General features: G+C 46.2%; 1 long non-coding RNA gene across 2 annotated transcripts; it reads left to right on the top strand.

Annotated features, from left to right (window-relative positions):
- The first annotated feature begins 4,575 nt into the window (after window positions 1–4,575).
- Window positions 4,576–14,965, top strand: LOC122690235. Of its 2 annotated transcripts, none has more exons than XR_006340029.1 (4): window positions 4,576–4,685; window positions 6,561–6,611; window positions 7,368–7,507; window positions 14,923–14,965. It is a non-coding gene; the product is annotated as an uncharacterized LOC122690235 (long non-coding RNA). The 2 variants fall into 2 exon arrangements; XR_006340028.1 differs by lacking the exon at window positions 14,923–14,965 and adding an exon at window positions 11,425–11,639.
- The last annotated feature ends 3,035 nt before the right edge of the window (window positions 14,966–18,000 follow it).

Here is an 18,000-nt window from a genome sequence, read left to right as displayed (position 1 = left end):
CTGATCTTCTATTTTTACCTAGAGAAATACAGTCGTGAGCTCTACCCCTGAGGCATTTAACCTGTATTACAAAAACACACTGGCAAACCAAAATGCATTTCCTAAAATATAGTTTGGATATTGGAGTGGAATAAAATGCTTCAAACAAATGAAGCCAAAAAGAATTTTAAAAGGTCCAAAGTGTAAAGGACAGGGAAGCCTGCAGTCCATGGGGTCATAAAGACTCGGACACGACTGAGCGACTGAACTGAACTAAACTGGAAGGATGGATACACCCTTAAGAACTGAAATGTGAAGTCTGCTTGTATGGTCCGTTTGAAAGGTGTTTTAGGATTCTGTGTTTGCTCTCTGGCAAGCGATAGAGAAAATTTCGCAAATGTTTTATTTCTGGACAAGAAGATCTAAAACACAGCGCTTGCTTAAGAGATGAGACATGAGCACAGAGAAACTGCACATGGCTCATCCCCACCCCACCCCTGACCCCCAACTCAAATACATTGATATTTATCAATAACCTCAGATATGCAGATGACACCACCCTTATGGCAGAAAGTCTAGAGGAACTAAAAAGCCTCTTGATGAAAGTGGAGGAGAGTGAAAAAGTTGGCTTAAAGCTCAACATTCAGAAAACTAAGATCATGGCATCTGGTCCCATCACTTCATGGGAAATAGATGGGGAAACAGTGGAAACAGTGGATGACTTTATTTTTCTGGGCTCCAAAATCACTGCAGATGGTGATTGCAGCCATGAAATGAAAAGACGCTTACTCCTTGGAAGGAGAGTTATGACCAACCTAGACAGCATATTAAAAAGCAGAGACATTACTTTGCCAACAAAGGTCCGTCTAGTCCAGGCTGTGGTTTTTCCAGTGGTCATGTATGGATGTGAGAGTTGGACTATAAAGAAAGCTGAGTGCTGAAGAATTGATGCTTTTGAACTGTGGTGTTGGAGAAGACTCTTGAGAGTTTCTTGGACTGCAAGGAGATACAACCAGTCCATCCTAAAGGAAATCAGTCCTGAATATTCATTGGAAGGACTGATGCTGAAACTGAAACTCCAATCCTTTGGCCACCTGATGTGAAGAGCAGACTCATTGGAAAAGACTCTGATGCTGGGAGAGATTGGGGGCAGGATGAGAAGGGGACGCCAGAGGATGAGATGGCTGGGTGGCATCACTGACTCGATGGACATGGGTTTGGGTGGACTGTGGGAGTTGGTGATGGACAGGGAGGCCTGGCATGCTGCGATTCATGGGGTCGCAAAGAGTTGGACACGACTGAGCGACTGAACTGAACTGATCTACTGTGTGTGAAATCACTCTTTGCTAACCTCAGCATGTCTGACACCTGAGGCTGGACGAGTCTCTGATGTGGGTCGTCCTGGGCACTGTGTGGGGTGTTGAGGAGTGTCCCTGGTCTCCACTCACCAGGTGTCAGGAGCACCCCGTCCCCCAGTTTTGGCAGCTAAAAATGCCTCCAGATATTGTCATATGTTCCCTCAGGGCAAAGTTGTCCCTGGTTGAGAACCGCAACCATAGCAGATAAATGGATGGGTGGATGGATAGATACATAGATGGATGGATATATAGATAGATAGATAGATGGATAGATAGACTCAGTGGATAGATAATTTGACAGTCTCTTATGCTAGTTCAGGATTTTTCAGCCTCACTCTGATGGATGGATGGACAGATAGATGGATAGATAGATGGATGGCTAGATGTATATATATAGATAGCTGGATGGAAAGATAGACTCAATAGACAGATAATTAGACAATCTCTTGTGCTAGTTCGGGATTTCTCAGCCTCACTCTGATGGATGGAAAGATGTATAGATAGATGGATAGAATAAGTAGATAGATGAGACAGTCTCTTATGCTAACTCCAGATTTCTCAACCTCATTCTGATGGATGGATGGATAGATAGATGGATAGATGGATGAATGGGTGGATGGACAGATGGATAGATAGATAGATGGATAGATGGATGAATGGGTGGATGGATGGGTGGGTGGATGGGTGGGTGGATGGGTGGGTGGATGGATAGATATATGGATGGATGGATGCATGAATGGATGGATAGATAGATAAATGGTTAGATGGATGGATGGATAGAATAAATGCTTTGCTTAGTCGTTCAGTCATGTTTGATTCTTTGCAACCCCATGGACAGTAGCCTGCCAGGCTCCTCTGTCCATGGGGCCTCTCCAGACAAGAATACTGGAGTGGGTTGCCAGGCCCTCCTCCAGGGGATCTTCCCAACTCAGGGATCAAACCCAGGTCTCCCACATTGCAGGTGGATTCTTTACTGTCTGAGCCACCAGAATAACTAGATAGATAATTCGACAGTCTCTCATGCTGTGTCAGGGTTTTTCAGCCTCACTCTGAAGGATGGATGGATAAATGGATGGATGGATAGAGTTGGGCATGCGTTAGTGACAGAACAACAACATCTTTTACCAAGAAAGGCAACTCTGAGCTGCATTTCAATTCTTTTTAAATAGCTGGGTTTTGTTTTTTTTTTTTTTTTAAAGAAACAGCCATGCTTGAAAAGGACTTTTTAAGGACATGGGGGGAGAATTGATTTAACATCTATGTTTTTCAAGGAACATCGGCTCTGTGTTGTATCACCCAGCCCCACCAAGCAATTACATGGTTTTGATACAGACTGAACCGGTTGCTATAATTATGCTAACCATCTAATCCAATGCATAATAAAAGTGCCATTACAAGCCTAATTACTATACAGTTAAGTATAATCTGAAGTTTTCCAGCTAATGGGACCACATTCTTTGCAAGGACAGGAATGTGTGTGTGTCTGTGTGTGTGTGTTTGCATTAGTAATTATAGTGTTATTACAGTGGTTTGGAAAAAAAAGGTGGGTTTTGTTTTACTTTGCGTGCGTGCTAAGTTGCTTCAGCTGTGTCCAGCTCTTTGTGACCCCCATGGACTGTAGCCCGCCAGGCTCCTCTGTCCATGGGATTCTCCAGGCAAGAATCCTGGAGTGGGTTGCCATGCCCTCCTCCAGGGGATCTTCCCCACCCAGGGATCAAACTGTGTCTCTCATGTCTCTTGCATTGGCATGGGGGTTCTTTACCACTCCTGCCATCTGGAAAGCCCTTTATTTTACTTTAGGTACCTTTTATTAAAAGGTGTTAGCAGTAAACAAGTTGACTGCTAGTGCAGGAGACATAAGAGACGTGGGTTAGCTTCCTGGGTCGGGAAGATCCCCTGGAGGAGGGCATGGCAACCCACTCCAGTATTCTTGCCTGGAGAATCCCACAGACAGAGGAGCCTGGCAGGCTACAGTCCATGGGGTCACAAAAGACTTGGACACAACTTAGCGACTTTCACTTCACTTCACATTGTACACCTGACAGATTGTACATTAACTATTTTGTTGATGTTCAGCCACTCAGTCGTGTCTGATTCTTTGCAACCCCATGGACTGCAGCACGCCAGGCTTCCCTGTCCTTCACCATCTCCCTGAGTTTGCCCAAGTTCATGTCCATTGAATCCTCCATCCAACATTAACTATACCTCCATAATATATATATATATAAAAGACAAGATTCAAGGGGGCTTGGGTGGGGAGGAACAGCCTCTCCATCACCCTCCCTCTTCAAAATCAGCACAAACAAGCCACCATCTCTTGCACCCGGAAGATGTTCAGAAGCTTGTAGCATCTTTCATGAGTCATGCCATCTACGTGCAGAGACACAGGCGTGAAAGCGAATTCCCTTCCGTGCTTTCCCTCTGGGTCTTGTTTGTGCTATTTTGGGTCACCCAGTCACACGGTCACAGATGCTTTTAGCACGGGCAAAAGGAACGGACATCTGCCTGCCTGCTTCTTTTGTTCAAACGACACAAGTCTCCCCTAAGGGGCTCAAGGAATGTTGTCGCTTCAAAGTGTGGTGCTGGAGAAGACTCTTGCGAGTCCCTTGGACTGCAAGGAGATCAAGCCAGTCAATCCGAAAGGAAATCAGTCCTGAATGTTCATGGGAAGGACTGAGGCTGCAGCTGAAGCTCCAATCCTCTGACCACCTAGTTCAAACAGTCGATTCATTGGAAAAGACCGTGATGCTGGGGAGGATTGAAGGCAAGAGGAGAAGGGGACGGCAGAGGATGAGATGGTTGGATGGCATCAAAGACTCGATGGACAGGAGTTTGTGCAAACTCCGGGAGATGGTGAATGACCAGGAAGCCTGGCGTGCTGCAGTCCACGGGGTCGCAAAGAGTTGGGACACGATTGAGCAACTGAACAACCACACATCTCTTATAGTGATGCCTTTCTACTATAGAAACGAAAAAAAAGTATCTGTTCTTTCCAAACTCACTGCCGAGAAGAGAGAAGAGAGTGACCCTCACGAGGGGCAAATGTTTGTCTTTGAAACTCAACTGCGCCCATCTATGTACCAGGACAATCTCGTCTTCCTGAGAAAACGTTTGGGAGTTCCATTTTCGGCAGCTTGGTGCCCACGTGAGCAGTTTAGAAGCCGTGGAAGACGCACAGAGGTCCCGTGGAAAGGTCCAGAGTTTGTGCCAGGGAGGGAGAACTGGCATCAGAAAGAAAAAAAGAGAAGAGTCTGACCTGTGAGGTTTGCAAAGAGTACAACAGAACACACACCACGGGAGCAGAAAGGAAAGTAGACAGCAGTGTACATTACACTACGTGTGAAATAGGTAACTAACGGGAGTGTGCTGTTTGACAGAGGGACCTCAAACAGGAGCTCTGCGACCACCTCGAGGGCTGGGATGGGGTGGGAGGTGGGAGGGAGGCTCAAGACACAGAAGACACACATGTAGCTGTGGCTGACGCATCTGGTGTGTGTCAGAGGCCAGCAGAACACTGTGGAGCAATTATTCTTCAGTGATGAATAAGTAAATTTAAGCAATAACCAAACAAAAGATCCACGTGGTCCACATCAAAAGCGTTTAAAAATTTTTACTGAAATCCATTGAAAGTGAGCATCGAATTTTGCTAAAATTACTGTTATATAAAAATGCACTTGTAACACATTCGTTTCAAGTTTTATCTATATTTATATATTATTTTGCTGGCACCACACGACTTGCAGGATCTTAGTTCCCCAAGAAAGGATTGAGCCTGAGACCCCTGCATTGGAAGCACAGAGTCCTAACCACTGGGGCTACTAGAGAAGTCCCTTCAATAAAATTTAAAAAAAAAATAATAAGGGCAATCTCGGATAATGCAAATCAATAAATGAAACAGGCACATGTATTTTAAAGTCAGCATGATTTGTTAAATTCTGATTCCTTCCTTGTGAAAGACCGGGGTCTAGAGTAAGGATCACAAGAATAGCAAGTAGAATTCATTTCTACTGCACACCCCCCCCCCCTCCACCATTCAAGCTGGTAGTTCCCTTTTCTCAATATTAAAAATAAATAAACACACGTTTCCTTTCAATCATGCCGGGTCCTAAAGGGGACGTTATCTGAGCCTTTGTTCTCTTTTTTCTGAATGCGGGTCACAGCCACATCCTGTTGACTGTGGCCTTATCAGGTCCTTCAGATGGAAACCTTTCTCCCCTAATCTCGGCCATCAGCCTCCCATCCAGGGCCGTGAGGGGCCTGTACCTGTGTGCTGGCCACAGCCGTCCTCTGAGGCTCTGTTTGGACTATCACACGCCCTGATGAAGCAGACTGAATGATTTTTCTTAGATAGTACTATTCCATCCAGGGATGGATAAATGCTCGTCCATTCACCAACCCATGCATCCATCTCTCCAGCAACTCATCCATCCACCTATCCATCCATCCATCGATCCATCCATTGATCCATCCATCCATCCACCAACTCATCCATCCACCCATCCATTCATCACCTATCCATCCATCCATTCATCCATCCATCCACCTTTTCACCCAACCACCAACCCAGTCATCCATCCATTCATCCATCCATCCACTTATCCATCCAGCAACCCATCCATTGATCCATCCATCCACCAACCCATGCATCCATCTCTCCAGCAACTCATCCATCCACCTATCCATCCATCCATTCATCCATCCATCCACCTTTTCACCCAACCACCAACCCATTCATCCATCCATCCACCCACTTATCCATCTAGCAACCCATCCATTGATCCATCCATCCACCAACCCATCCATCCATCAACCTATCCACTCATCCACCCATCCATCCATCCGTCCACACATCCACCCATCCATCCATCCATCATCCACCCATCCACACATCCACCCATCCACCATCCATCCATCCATCCATCCATCCACCCATCCATCATCCACCCTTCCACCCATCCACCCATCCATCCATCCATCATCCATCCATCACCCACCCACCCATCCATCCATCCATCCGTCCACCCATTCATCCATCCATCTATCCACCCATCCATGCATCCATCTATCCATTCATCCACTCACCCATCCATCCATCCATCTATCCATCCATCCTTCATTCACCCAACCACCCACCCATCCACCCATCCATCTTTTATTCTCTGTTGTCTTTGTGTATCTTGAAGCCAAAATTGAATTTAATACTCCGTTTTTTCTACTGACCAGGGAAGGTGGAGATAGTTTATGATGGAGAAACGCAAACACTTTTTCACCCAGGTAAAGCTTCCTGTTTGTAAACATATCCTCTGGTTTCCTGAAAGTTCTTCTCCCTTCCCACTGATTCTGAAAATTTACCCTGCTCTCCCCAAGCCACATATTCAGTCCCTCATAAGACACAGAATAACATCAAGATTTCTGTTTAGGGAGATTCCCTCTTTGGCCACCTCATGGGAAGAGCTGACTCTCTGGAAAAGACCCTGATGCTGGAAAAGATTGAAGGCAGGAGGAGAAGGGGGCGACAGAGGATGAGATGGTTGGATGGCATCACTGACTCGATGGACATGAGTTTGAGTAAGCCCTGGGAGCTAGTGATGGACAGAGAAGTCTGGCGTGCTGCAGCCCATGGGGTCACAAAGAGTCAGACGTGACTGAGCGACTGAACAGCCTCTTAAAATAGCTGTAGTTATAAATGCATGTGTGTGTGTGTGTACTCAGTCATGTCCGACTCTTTGCGACCCCATGGACTGTAGCCCACCAGGCTCCTCTGTCCGTGGGATTCTCCAGGCAAGAATACTGGAGTGGGTTGCCGTTTCCTTCTCCAGCGGATCTTCTTGATGCAGGGATCAAACTCGGGATAAATAGCAGTGTTTTTTTCTATCTTTTTAAAATCTTTTGACATGCAGGATGTTAGTTTCCTGAGCAGGGATCGAACCCGTGGCCCCTGTATTGACAGCTCAGAGTCTAAACCACTGGACTGTCAGGGAAGTCCCACATAGCAGCATGTTTTGCATTGAGTGTTTATGTTCTTATCAGACTGTCAAGGTTAAGAAAACTGGCCTTCAAGTCCAACCACCCTGACGTTGCATCCTGGCTACGCCTATGTAACAAACCCATGTGATGAAAACAGCACAAGATATTTCCTGTAAGGAGCTTATGATAACGTCTGACGTCTGGTGAGTAACCAAAAATAAACACTGCTTAACAATAACAATAACAATCAGTTTTGTGGTGCTTTGCATACTGAATAATAATAATAATCCTTATAATAAATTTCATGTTTGGCACTCTGCTTGATGGGCTTTCCTGGTGGCTCAGTGGGAAAGAATCCACCTGCCAATGCAAGAGATGTGGGTTTGATCCCTGGGTTCGGGAAGATTCCCGTGGAGGAGGAAATGGCAATCCACTCCAGTATTCTCTCCTGGAGAATCCCACGGCCAGAGGAGCCTGGTGGGCTAGAGTCCATGGGGTCGCAAAGAGTCGGACACGACAGAGTGACTGAACGACAATATAGGGTGAAAGAAGCCTGGCAAAGAGACTTATCTGCTCGGGGTGATCATCATAGAGAGGGGACAGGGAGTGGCTCATTTGGTACCGCAGATCTTGATGGTTAAGGTCCAAGGTTCTGGAACGCAGAACAGCTATAAGAGCAGCCAAGAGCTGTTGAAGGGAAGAGTAACCTCCGTTTGCTGAGTGACGAAGTTCAAGGAGAGAGAGAGGGGGTTTAATCTGGAGGGTTCTGACCTGCTGGCAGAACCGGGAAGTGGGGGGGCGGTGGACGGGTTGGGCTGATAACTTGCTTTCAGCACAAGCCAGAAAGAAGGGCCTCATGGATGATTCCTTTAAGGGAGCTAAGATGAGTTGTCCATTTGTCCATTTGAAATTTTTCCTCTTACCCTGGCTTTATAGCTATGTCTTGGAATCCGAAACTAATTTTTCCCTTTTTTTTTTTTTTTTAAAAGGCATCATTCCATAGTGGCTTTGTGATAGAAAAAAAAAAAAAAGGGAGAGAGAGAGAGACTGAGGCAAATCAGACTGGAAGAATCAGACAGTTTTATCTGGGGATTTCCTAGAGGCTGGTTAGCTGAGACCTCTGCAGTTGGTTCCCCGGTGGCTCAGACGGTAAAACGTCTGCATACAATGAGGGAGACCCGGTTCGATCCCTGGGTCGGGAAGGTCCCCTGGAGGAGGAAACGGCAACCCACTCCAGTATTCTTGCCTGGAGAATCCCAGGGACGGAAGAGCCTGGCGGGCTACAGTCCACGGGGTCACAAGGTCTCAGATACGACCGAGCAGCTAAGCTCACATGCACACTGCCTTGGTTCAGACTGTGTATGTGTTTTTCTAGTTTAGTTTTTATTTCATATTGGAGCAGAGGTTGATGTACAATGTTTTGTCGGTTTCAGGTGTATGGCAAAGTGAATCAGTTATGCATCTACCTATATTCATTCTTTATGTATTTTAAGAAGCAGAGTCCAAAGGACTTCCCCGGCAGCCCAGTGGTTAAGACTGTGCTGTCCAAGGCAGGGGGTGAGGGTTCTATCCCCGGCCCGGGGAATAAGATCCCACAGGCATTGCAGTCAAAACACCAAAACGTGAAACAGAAGCATTATTGTAACAAATGCCATAAGTGGTGGTGGTTTAGTTGCTAAGTTCTGTCGGACTCTTGCAACTTAATGAACTGTAGCCTTCCAGGCTCCTCTGTCCATGGGATTTCCCAGGCAAGGATACTGGAGTGGGTTGCCATTCTCTTCTCCAGGGGATCTTCCCCACCCAGGGATTTAACCCAGATCTCTTGTATTGCAGGCAGATTCTTTACCATCTGAGCCACCTGGGAAGCCCCAACAAATTCAATATAGACTTAAAAAAAAAAAAAAAGTCCACATCTTAAAAATAATAATTGGAAGTAGACCTGAGCACAGGCAAGGTGCCCTTTGATGGGTTTTACTTTAATTGCTCAGTACGAAAAGCTTAGAGCTGGAAAGTTCAATTGCTGGTGATGATCAGGGCGTTGTCCTGGAAGACCTCTGTGGTCACTAATGCAGAAGGCAAAGAGAACAGCAAAGTGCTTCCCTGAGAGTCTCTAAAATTTTCCATATTAAGAATTTAAATGGATTTGCGATCAAGCTCTGGTGTGCAGGCAGAGATTCGTAGTTTGAAAATAAAATGGAAAAGGTAACTGAGTGTCTGGGAAACAGATGCTCTACATGAAGTTCACATATCAGCTGTGAGCTCTCAGCAAACTCTTAGAAGTGGTTTCATTGCTCTATGTCAAGCATCCGTAGGCGACGAACCCTGGGCCAAGTCCGGCCCTTGGTCTGCTTTTATAAATAAAGTTTTATTAGGACACGGCTGCATACATTCATTTGTATATGGGCATGCAATAACCTGTATGCAGGTCAGGAAGCAACAGTTAGAACTGGACGTGGAACAACAGACTGGTTCCAAATAGGAAAAGGAGTACGTCAAGGCTGTATATTGTCACCCTGCTTATTTAACTTATATGCAGAGTACATCATGAGAAACGCTGGGCTGGATGAAGCACAGGCTGGAATCAAGATTGCTGGGAGAAATATCAGTAACCTCAGATATACAGATGACACCACCCTTATGGCAGAAAGTGAAGAGGAACTCAAGAGCCTCTTGATGAAAGTGAAAGAGGAGAGTGAAAAAGTTGGCTTAAAGCTCAACATTCAGAAAACTAAGATCATGGCATTTGGCCCCATCACCTCATGGGAAATAGATGGGGAGACAGTGGAAATAGTGTCAGACCTTATTTTGGGGGGCTCCAAAATCACTGCAGATGGTGACTGCAGCCATGAAATTAAAAGACGCTTACTCCTTGGAAGGAAAGTTATGACCAACCTAGACAGCATATTAAAAAGCAGAGACGTTACTTTGTCAACAGAGGTCCATCTAGTCAAGGCTATGGTTTTTCCAGTGGTCATGTATGGATGTGAGAGTTGGACTCTAAAGAAAGCCGAGCGCCAAAGAATTGATGCTTTTGAACTGTGGTGTTGGAGAAGACTCTTGAGAGTCTCGTTTATTCTTTTTTTTTTGTCACTGTTTTGTTGTGGCTGTTTTTGCAGAAAACATCTGCTGGGACTTCCTTGGGGGTCGACTAGTTGAGGATTCACCCTCCAAAGCAGGGGGTATGGGTTTGATCCCTGGTCAGAGAGCTAAGATCTCACAGTCCTCACCACCCAGAAAACCAGAACATAAACAGAAGCAGTATTATAATAAGCTCAATAAAGACTTAAATAAAAAGAAAAAAGAAAGAAAGAAAACATTTGCCAACATTTCTCTATTTGATCTAATTTCACTGCCTTTCAGACAGAGCCCTCTGTGTCCACGGCTTTGGAGGTAAAAATGAGCAGTTGGGAAGTCTTCACTTTCTGTGTGTAAAGCTTGAACAGGTGTATTCACCTTCCCCACTCCACTCCCAATATTTCCCACGCCTATTTGACTGCAATGAGATGCTGTTATAACGCAGTGGTTAAATGCCAAGAAACAGGGAAAGCGCAACTGAAGGACTGAGTCGTTTTACTCATTCATTCCAGCCGGAAATACCTGAAATATCCATTAATTTTTGCACACATGCAAGGCTTCCTTTCCCAAATCAGCCTCTTTCAGTAGCAGCTTCGCTACAAAAGGATGTTAAGGAGTCAACATCCTTGGGATGCTTCAGTTTGCACGAATTTCTCCAGTCTGAAATATCTCATGATACAGTAAGAGTTCTCCTAGGTACCGTTGGCTGGGTTCCAAAGTTTCCAGTCCTGGGACTTCCCTGGTGGTCCCGTAGCTAAGACTTTGCTTTCCAATGCAGGGGGGTGTGGGTTTCATCCCTGGTCAGGGAACTAAGATCTGATATTCCTCGTTGCCAAAAAACCGAAACATACCCTTGAAGCAATGTGGTAACCAATTCAATAAAAACTTTAAAAATGATCCACTTAAAAAAAAAAAAGAGTTGCAGCTCCCTGCCCGTGACCCATTGGTCTTAAAAACCAAAGTACCTTACGAGAGCATGACTGTGGAAATTGTTCTTGATTTCCTGCAGTGAGCATTATACTATCAGTTCTATTCATAATTACAGGTTTCACACAGCATGTAAATAATGCACGGGGCTGTCCGCGTCCATCAGACCTTAAGTCCTTTTCTCTTCGAGAGTCTCCCGTGAGTCATTTGAAATCCGCTCTGCAAACACCATCTCAAATCACCTAACGGCGTTTCTGTGGTCGTTGAGATAAGCAGAAAGAAACCACGGTCAACAGGCCCACCCACAAACAGGGCAGAACATGAACATGTTGACAGCAGGTGGGTTTCATGTTACGGGGTTATGGTCACGTGAGGCACTCCACGTCTAAACACGGGAGCCAGCCAGCCAGCAAGTTTTCTTCCAAACGTGGGGGACACTTAAGCGGGTGGTCCCGGGTGGGGATACACGGGAGCCTTGAGTTTTGTGATGGGTGGTGAACAGGAAACTCATTTCAAAAGTCTGGGAAAGACACAGGCAAGAACGCAGGAGACTTCCCTGGTGGTCCGGAGGTTACTAATCTGCCTTGCAGCCCACGGGACGTGGGTTCAATCCCTGGTCGGAGAGCTAAGATCCCGCGGGCTCTGGAACAACGAAGTCGGTGGACCACAACTAGAGGACTACACACCACAAGCAAAGACCCCACCTGTGATGCCATGGAGACTCCACGAGGTGCAAATAAGACCCAGAAAGCCAAATAAATTAAAAACAACAACAACAATTCACAGTATAAGGAAGGAGTGGTGTAGATAATCCAACCTGAGTGTGCCTTTGAAATGAGTTATGAGACCTGTAAAAGAAAAAGGTAAATGTATATCAGGGAATAACCAACTATTTAAAAAAAAAAAAAAGAATGCCAAAGTCTGTGTCACAAAGGACTTTGTCTTCCTGGGAGGGAGAAGGGTTACCAGAACCTGGAGGCTTAGAGGGCTGTGTGGTCAGCCGCCCCCCGCCCCCACCCCCTGCAATCTGCCCTCACCTTCCTCTCTTCTGCTGGGAAACCCCTCCCTTCTGACTCACGGGAAACCAGAGGGCAGGAAATCTCTCCAAGCTATCCACCCAGGTCACTCTCAGTTGCTGCTCAGTCGCTCAGTCGTGTCTGACTCTTTGCGACCCCATGGACTGCAGCACGCCAGGCCTCCCTGTCCATCACCAACTCCCGGAGCTTGTTCAAACTCACGTCCATCGAGTCGGTGATGCCATCCAACCATCTCATCCTCTGTCGCCCCCTTCTCCTCCCGCCTTCAATCTTTCCCAGTATCGGGGTCTTCTCCAGTGAGTCAGCTCTTCGCATCAGGTGGCCAAAGGATTGGAGTTTCAGCTTCGGCATCAGTCCTTCCAATGAACACCCAGGACTGATCCCCTTTAGGATGGACTGGTTGGATCTCCTTGCAGTCCAAGGGACTCGCAAGAGTCTTCTCCAACACCACAGTTCAAAATCATCAGTTCTTTGGTGCTCAGCTTTCTTTATGGTCCAACTCTCACATCCATACATGACTACTGGAAAAACCATACCTTTGACTAGATGGACCTTTGTTGCAAAGTAATCTGTCTGCTTTTTAATACGCTGTCTAGGTTGGTCATGAGTTGACTCCATTTAGCATACTGTCCTCCAGGTTCATTCAAGTTGTTGGAAATGTCTGAACTTTTCTTCTTTTTTAAGACTGAATGATACTGCATTGGGCTTCCCTGGTGGCTCAGAGGTTAAAGCGTCTGCATGCGATGCAGGAGACCTGTGTTCGATCCCTGAGTCGGAAAGATCCCCCGGAGAAGGAAATGGCCACGCACTCCAGTATTCTTGCCTGGAGAATCCCACGGAGGGAGGAGCTTGGTAGGCTACAGTCCACGGGGTCGCAAAGAGTCAGACACGACTGAGCGACTTCACTCACTCACTAATACTGCATTGCATATATTTATATGTATATACATACACATACATACACCAAAATTTCTTTATTGATTCATCCAGCAGCAGACACTTAGATTGTTCCATGTGTTAATGACTTATGTTGATAATGCAATGGGGACTTCCCTGCTGGGACAGTGGATAAGAATTTGCCCGCCAGTGCAGGGGATCCCTGGTCTGGGAAGATTCCACCTGCCACGGAACAGCTAAGCCCGAGAGCCACAATGCATGTTCACAGATCTAGAGCCTGTGATCTGCAGCACGAGAAGCCACTTCAAGAAACAGCTAGAGAAACTAGAATACTAGAGAGAGCCCAAGGGCGGCAAGGAAGACCCAGGGCAGCCAAAAAATAAACCAAGAAATGATGCCGAAGCGGATATCAGAGGGCAGAAATCTCTTTGAGACACACGTTTCATTTTCCTTGGGGATGTGCGTGTGCGTGTTAGGCGCTCAGTCGTGTCCGACTCTCTGCGACCCCGTGGACTGTAGCCCCGCCAGGCTCCTCTGTCCTTGGAACTCTCCAGGCAAGAAGACTGGAGTGGGTTGCCATTTCCATCTCCAGGGAGTCTTCGTGACCCAGGGATGGAACCCAGGTCTCCCGTATGAGCAGGCAGATTCTTTACCGTCTGAGCCACCAGGGGGGCCCTTCCCTGGGGACGTATGGGCTTTTATTCATTTAAAATGAGGGACAGTCACCCACTGTCAAGTTAGAATAACCACACCAGGTGACGTATAAAGGAGGTCGTATCCGTGACCGTACCTGATAACCCTCCACCCTCCAAACCCCTCATAGGCAAGTTCAAGGCAAACATGTCATTTTCAAGATGATGCTCTGTACCGCAAAGGCAATTTCTCTTGTCCCAGGATTAGAGACAAGCTCGTCCATCTTTGCCTAAATGCCCTGTCTGGCAGGGCAGCCTGTGTTTTTTTTTTTTTTGTTGTTGTTGTTTTTTTCCCTCGTCTCATTAGACACACAGACGTCTGAGCCATTATCTCCAGAACGGCTTCTGCTCATTGTGGTTTTGGCTGTGTTGGGACAGTAATGTGATTCCGGAAACCAGACACCAAATATGATCTGAAACTACTTTACGAGAAAGGGACGCCAGACGCGGTGGGTCTTGAACGTCAGGGTGGTTCAGAAAGACGCAGGACTTAATTATTTGATTCTTGGCTGTGTACTGATTTATTTAGTTTTGGCTGCGCTATGCCTTGGTTGCTGGGTACAAGCTTTTCTCTAGTTGCAGTGAGCTGGGGATCATTGTTATGGGTTAATTGTTCATAGCTGTGGTTCCTCATTGCGGTGGCTTCTGTCACTGCAGACCACAGATTCAGTAGCTGTGACCCCCAGACTCTATAGGACAGGCTCAATAATCGTGGCATACGGGCTGAGTTACTCCAAGGCAAGTGGGATCTTTCCGGCCCAGGGATCGGACCTGTGTCTCCTGCTTGGCTACGCAGATTCTTTGCCACTGAGCCGCCAGGGAAACCCTGAAAACAGTTTTTATTTCAGTGGGTCTTGCAGGGTGGTTTGTATTTGGCTTGAGGACTTGCATTTGGATCAAGTTTCTAGGTTGCCTTGATGCTGCTGGGACAAGAACTGGCTTTGGAAACTGCTTAGAAGGGTTTCTGATTCTTTTTATTTTTTTTTTTAGTTCTACCAGTTTATTGCTACCAACCCATCTCCCTCCACCCTCATGCACACATGCTCAGTCATGTGACCCCATGGACTGCAGCACACCCGGCCTCCCTGTCCATCACCATCTCCTGGAGCCTGCTCAAACTCATGTCCATCAAGTTCGTGACGCCGTCCAGCCATCTCACCCTCTGTCGCCCCCTTCTCCTCCTGCCCTCAATCTTTCCCAGCATCAGGGTCTTTTCCAGTGAGTCAGCTCTTCACATCAGGTGGCCAACGTGTTGGAGCTTCAGCTTCAGCATCAGTCCTTCCAATGAATAGTCAGGGTTGATTTCCTTTAGGATGGACTGGGATGGGTTTTGGTTCTCACCAGTAATGAAAATACACCCATCTCTGACAGCAAAGTTTCCCAGACGACAGTGTTTGATGGTACTGACATTGTGTTTCCCTTCTGGTCTGTTGTCTATAGCGCTGGGTACAACAAACTCACATTTAGAACCTGAGCTTTGGTGGGAGGGGGGTTCAGTGTGGGGAACACATGTAAATCCATGGCTGATTTATGTCAATGTATGGCAAAAACCACTACAATATTGTCAAGTAATTAGCCTCCAACTAATAAAAAAAAAAAAATTTAAAAAAAGGAAAATAAAAAAGAACCTGAGCTTTAATTTCTTTAACTTTTTATTTTTTATTGGGGTATAGCTGATTAAAAATGTTGTGATAGTTTCAGGCAGACAGCCAAGGGACTCAGACATATGTGGACACGTATCCACTCTCCCCCGAACTCCCCTCCCATCCCGGCTGCCACATGACATTGAGCAGACTTCCCCGTGCTGTCCAGCAGGTCCTTGCTGGTTCTCCACATTAAATACAGCTGTGTGTCCATGTCCATCCCAAACTCCCTGACTGTCCCTTCCCGCATCCTTCCCCCGCTGGGAACCATAAGGTTGTTACAGAGTATTGAGCAGAGTTCCCTGGGCTGTCCAGCAGGTCCTTGCTGGTTCTCCATGGGAAATCCAGCAGTGTGTCCATGTCCATCCCAGACTCCCTGACTATCCCTTCCCCCATCCTTTCCCCTGGGAACCATAAGGTTATCACAGAGTATCGAGCAGAGTTCCCTGGGCTGTCCAGCAGGTCCTTGCTGCTTCTCCATGTTAAAAACAGCAGCGTGTCCATGTCCATCCCAGACTCCCTATCACTTCCATCATCCTTCCCCCTGGTGACCATAAGCTCCTTCTCTAAGTCTGCGAGTCTCTTTCTGCTTGTAAATCAGTTCATTTGTATCATGTTGGATGGAAGCTTCATCTTGTGACCGGCACAGCTGGGGGTATGTAAGACCCCAAACTGCGCAAGGGGAGTGGTCTGCAGGCGACAATGTAACTGCTTCCTGGGAGGGGTCCGTCGTGGAGCTCCCTCCGTGGTTATGTTTCACGGTGGAAGCAGGTTACGAGCTGATGCAGTGCGTTCAGACAACGTGGTTCGCCCGTGTCATCTATTTCCCGGAGGTCAGAAGAGGAGGAATGATGAACGGATGAGAGCAGGTGGAGGAAATACAGGAATCGGATCCTGCATATACCTGTCTTCTCATTTATCTTTACCAATAATATTTCATTTTTTTTTCACAGACATCTTATGTATCTGTTTGTAATTATTCCCATGAATGTAATTTTTTGGGGTGCTATTTTATTTTTTATTTATTTATTTTTATTTTAGATTTATTTGGCCGTGCTGCATAGCGTGTGGGATCTTAATTCCCTGACAAGGGATTGAACCCACTGCCCCCTGCATTGGAAGTACAAAGTTCTAACCACTGGATCACCCAGGAAGTTCCTTTGATGCTATTTTAAATTGCAATTTTTTTTTCTGTTTGTAATTATTATTTTTTTTGCTAAATAGATACCGGGTCATCTGTTGGCTTTATTCTGAGAGGCTCAGCCATGTCAACTATGGTGACGTTTAGAAAACGTTTCTCTTTTTATGCACTCTTTTTTCACTTTTAAGACTTGTTCTTTATGGGCGTGTATGTGATTCAGTGTTCCGCTGTGAACATTTGGGTGAAATAAAAAGATTTCTCAGGGATTTTCCTTGGTGGTCCAGTAAGGGTTAGACTCTGTGCTTCCAATGCAGGAGGTTGGGGGGGGTCCCATCCCTTGTCAGGGAGCTAAGATGGAGCTTGGCTTGCGGCTAAAAAGCCAAAATGTAAAAGAGAAGCAATATTGTAACAAATTCAGTAAAGACTTTGCAAATGGTCCACATCAAAAACAAGACCAAAAAAAAAGAAATCTTAAAAAAAAAAATAAAGGATTTCTCAACAACTGATACTGGTGTGTAGACATCAAGGAAGGTAGACTTCCAAATGTTTCCCTGTGAACTTGTGGGTGAATTAAAATGGTTTCTGAGGCACTTGCCTGGTGATTCAGTGGTTAAGACTTCAGCTTCCAATGCCAGGGGTATGGGTTTGATCCCTGGTCGGGGAACCTAAGATCCCACAGGCCTTGAGGACACAGAACCAAAAGGTAAAACAGAATCAATATTGTTACAAATTCAATAAAGACTTTAGAAATGGTCCACATTAAAAAAAAAAAAGATTTCTCAGCAACTCATACTGGTGTGTAGATATCAAAGAATGCAAAGCAGAGAATGTGCCCCGTGGACACATTTCATTCCGGAGCTGATGGCTGTTGGAGGAAGTTCTTGTCCTAAGCAAGCGAAAGCTTGCCTGAACTGAGAAATGACTTGCCTTGAAGAGATGGAAGAAGACAGAGGAGAGAACCTCCCTGGCTGTCCAGGGGTTAAGATTCCGGTTTCCACTGCACAAAGAGCGTGGGTTCCATCTTTGGTCTGGAAGGGAAGATACCAATGCCTCATGTCTTGGTATTTTTCAGTCCCTCAGTCATGTCGATCTCTTGATGACCCATGGAGTGCAGCACACCAAGCCTCCCTGTCCTTCACTATTTCCCAGAGCTGACTGAAACTCATCTCCATCGAGTCGGTGATGCCATCTAGCCATCTCACTGACCTCTGTGGTCCCCTTCTCCTCCTGCCCTCAATCTTTCCCAGCATCGGGGTCTTTTCCAATGAGTCGGCTCTTCCTAGC

The sequence above is a fragment of the Cervus elaphus genome, chromosome X (genome assembly GCF_910594005.1).
Source record: "Cervus elaphus chromosome X, mCerEla1.1, whole genome shotgun sequence".
Classification (NCBI taxonomy): Eukaryota; Metazoa; Chordata; class Mammalia; order Artiodactyla; family Cervidae; genus Cervus; species Cervus elaphus.
This window is presented reverse-complemented; position numbering and strand designations above follow the sequence as displayed.